The following is a 4,140-nucleotide window of genomic DNA, read 5'->3' on the forward strand; positions in this document are numbered from 1 at the left end:
TCACCCAGGGCTGAGTACCAGAAAACTAGGGGCAATCTCTACACCCTAGAGCAGGCTGAAACTATTCAAACTAGCCAATCCTAAGCTCATTTATTCTTCTTATCCTGCCTCACACATTCCTTCCTGTAGAAACCACATAAAGGCTCATGTTTTCCCCTGGCTCTTCTTACTCAGGACTGACCTGGTGCTTGCTCATGTGGCCTCTTTGAGTGTCATGCCTCCCATTTCTAGGGAACTGTGAGTAAAACAACTTCTTTGACAACAATCATTTCTGTGTCTGCATGTCTTCACATACCTGATTAAAGCACATCTCAAGTACACTTTTAAACACTCATTTTTCTTGAATAAATCCTAGGAGTGGAATTTCTGGATCATATAGTAAGTATGTGTTTCAGTTTTTAAGAAACTACCAAACTGTTGCCCAAAGTGCTTGTCCATTTCACATTCTTAACAATAGCATATGAAAGTACCAGTTGTTCCACTTCCTTACCAGCCTTTGGTATGATTAGTCTTTTTAATTTTAGCCATTCTAAGAGCTACAGTCTCATTAATTTGCATGCCCTTAATGAACAATTTTGTTGAATATTTTTTGTGTGCTAATTTGCCATCCTTTAATCTTTCAGATGTATCCATAGAAATCCCTTGTATACTTCTTTATTGGGTTGCTTGTTTTCTTATTGTTGAAATTTGAAAGCTCTTTTTCTATTCTAGATGCAAGTCCTTTATCAGATGTGTGTTTTGCAAAGAATTTTTCCCAGTCTCTGGCTTGTCTTCTTGTTCTCTTAACAGTGTCTTTTAGAGAGCAGAAGTTTTACATTTTGATGAAGTCAATTTGTTCTTTTCTGGATTTTGGTTTTGGCATCATATCTAGGAAATCTTTCCTTGACCCAAGGTCACAAAGATTTTCTCCCCCGTTTTCTTCTAGTATACCCGAGATTTGTAAAGATATATCTGGAAGAAGATACAAGGATGGCAAATTAGCACACACAAAAAAATTTTCAACATAGTTTTTTATTAAGGGAATGCAAATTAATGAGATTATAACTCTCAGTATGGCTAAAATTAAAAAGACTGATTATACCAAGTGTTGGTGACGAAGTAGAGCAACTGGTACTCTCATATGCTATTTCTAAGAATATAAAATAGAAGTTGCTGATGTAATGGCAGCCTTTGCAGTTCCAGGTGCCCACATTAAGATCTGAACCCATGATGCTGGCTTCAACTCCAAAGCCAGGAGTTAATGCCTGGTTCTTAACCTGGATTTTGAATGTGGAATTTTCCAGCTCTGGTGACTCCTCAACCTCGATCAATTAATGGCCCTTCGGTAGGAGTAGTGGAAATGAGATCACCTTTACTTGCAGGTCGGTCACCACCACAACCAGTTGTACTAGCTCGGAAAGATAAAAGTGGCGCTCCACAAGTTAGAAGTATATATGATGACATTTCTAGCCTGGGACTTGGATCAGCACCTTTAACTTCAAGAAGACAGCCAAACATTTCATAATGCAGAGTCCTCTTACTGGAGTTACATCGACTCCTGGAACAGGGCAAAGTATGTTTAGTCCAGCAAATATCGGTCAGCCATGAAAGATGACATTATCTCCTTCCCAGTTGGATCCTTTTTATACTCAAGGAGATTCTTTGACTTCAGAAGATCACCTTGATGACACTTGGGTGACTGTGTTTGGGTTTTCTCAAGCCTCTGCTTCCTATATATTATTACAATTTGCACAGTATGGGAATATCTTAAAACACGTGATGTCTAACACAGGAAATTGAATGTATATTCATTATCAGTCTAAACTGCAGGCTCGGAAAGCCTTAACCAAAGATGGGAGGATTTTTAGAGAATTCATCATGATTGGTGTATTGACTAAAGTGTAATGGGAAGCACTGACAGACGTGCTTTATCATCTCCATCTTTCGCCTTTACACCATCAATCAAAACTTTAGGTACTCCAGCACAACCTAGAAGTACTCCTAGGATTTCTGCCATGAGAACTCTTGCTACAGCATACAAAGCTTCTACTGGTGATTATCAGGTTATTTCTGACAAATGAAAATCTTGTATCCAAAGCAATGGAGTACATGTCTGGCCAGTAGTAGAAGACCAAGAAGGAGGCTGCTACACTAAAACAGAGTTAGCAGAGTGCTGCTGGTTCCTTCGGTTAGTTATATAATCGTTCCTGCAGTATTGGATAGTTATCTCATACTTCTTTTAGAAAGAAGCCTTTTTCATTAAGGATACAGCCTATCTGTAGCTCGCACTTTAAAAGATGCTTGAGATACATTTTAAAGAAAACTAAAAATCCCTGTAAATAGAATTTTGTGCTTTCTGTAACAGTGCATGCTTCAACACAGAAAACTCAGCATCGATTATTGTAAATTAAGTAACTGAAATTGTAGTGAGACTTCATAGTCTTCATGAGAAGGTGGGGGTGAATTTCATGAAGGGGGACTATAGTTATTTCTACCAAGACACAAAGATTATAATTAGCAATTTGAATTATGGTATTTTAATTTAGATAGTATTTAATATTTTAATTATCCTTGTTTGTATATGTCCTGTCACAGAGTGTCCTCTTGGTGTATTCTAAAACCAACATTCTTTTAAAAAAACCTACTACTACAGTTTCTTGATAATAAACATTGTCAATGATTTTAAAAAGAATATAAAATGGGACACTTTGCACAACAGTTTGGTAGTTTCTTAAAAACTTAAACACATATGATCCAGCAATTCCACTCCTAGGATTCACTTAAGAAAAATGAGTGTATAAAAATACACCTGGGATTTGTTTTAATAGTTTTGAAGGCCGGAGGTGGTGGCTCACGCCTGTAATCCCAGCACTTTGGGAGGCCGAGGTGGGCGGATCACGAGGTCAGAGATCCAGACCATCCTGGCTAACACGGTGAAACCCCGTCTCAAAAAAAAATACAAAAAAATTAGCTGGGCATGGTGGCAGGCCCCTGTAGTCCCAGCTGCTCAGGAGGCTGAGGCAGGAGAATGGTGTGAATCCAGGAAGTGGAGCTTGCAGTGAGCTGAGATCACGCCACTGCGCTCCAGCCTGGGTGACAGAGCGAGACTCCTCTCAAAAAAAAAAAAAAGTTTTGAAATTTTAGGTTTTACATTTAGGTCTATGATATATATAGTGTCTATGATACATATTTAGGTCTGTGATATATATAGAGTTTTTATCTGGTGCAAGATACCCATTGAAGTTTGTTTCCTTCTTTGATATCTAATTGTTCTGGAACCACTGTTGAAAAGCTTATTTTTTCCCCATAGAATTGCCTTTGTACCTTTGTCAAAAATCAGTTGTCTATATAATATTAGTGTGGGTATATTTTGGATTCTCTAGTCTGTCCCATTGATCTATTTGCCCATCTTTTCTCTGTTAATCCCATGCTGTCTGGATTACGATAAATGTGTAAGGCATGACGTCAGATAGTGTTAGTTCTCTAACTTGGCTCTTCTTTTTCAAAATCGTTGTGGCTATTCTAGGTTCTCTCCAATTAATGAGCATTTTAATATCATTTAACAAGCATTTAATAATATCTTGTCAATTTCTACCAAAAAAAAGCCTTCTGGAATGTTTTGAGGAATACATCAATTTAGATAAAAATGATATTTTAGCAATATTAATTTTTCCAACCTAAGAATGTGGCATATATCTCTCCATTTATTTAGGACTTCTTTAACTTTTTAAGCCATGTTTTATACTCTCGGTGTACATACAGTACACATCTTTTGTGAAATTTATCCTTAAGTATTTCAAGTTTTGGATGCTATATGAATGGTAATTTTTTCTTAATTTCAATTTTCAATTGGAAAAAAACCTTGTTACTTCAAACTTGAACACTGTGTTTCCATAGAGAACAGTAAAACAATAGTTTCCCTGTTCTGTTTTGGCTCCTGTCTCTCTAAAGAAGTTCTACAAATGGATTTTCCTCTTGGCCTTTCAAACTAAATGCCAAGAGTCCTATAATGAGGCTGAAAATGTGACCATATCACCCAGAAGGAGCTAACTGTGCTGTCCTCTTTTGCAAAAGCAGCTGAATAAATTGAGTATATTAGAGACACAAATTTCTGGGACTTGTAAGGATTCTGTCAAAAATATGTAACAGGGATGAATTATT

General features: G+C 37.0%; 1 pseudogene; it reads left to right on the forward strand.

Annotated features, from left to right (window-relative positions):
• Nucleotides 1-1,303: 1,303 nt before the first annotated feature.
• On the forward strand, nt 1,304-2,103 carry LOC100434435 (nucleoporin NUP35-like; annotated as a pseudogene).
• Nucleotides 2,104-4,140: the final 2,037 nt, after the last annotated feature.

Source organism: Pongo abelii, chromosome 8 (genome assembly GCF_028885655.2).
Source record: "Pongo abelii isolate AG06213 chromosome 8, NHGRI_mPonAbe1-v2.0_pri, whole genome shotgun sequence".
Classification (NCBI taxonomy): domain Eukaryota; kingdom Metazoa; phylum Chordata; class Mammalia; order Primates; family Hominidae; genus Pongo; species Pongo abelii.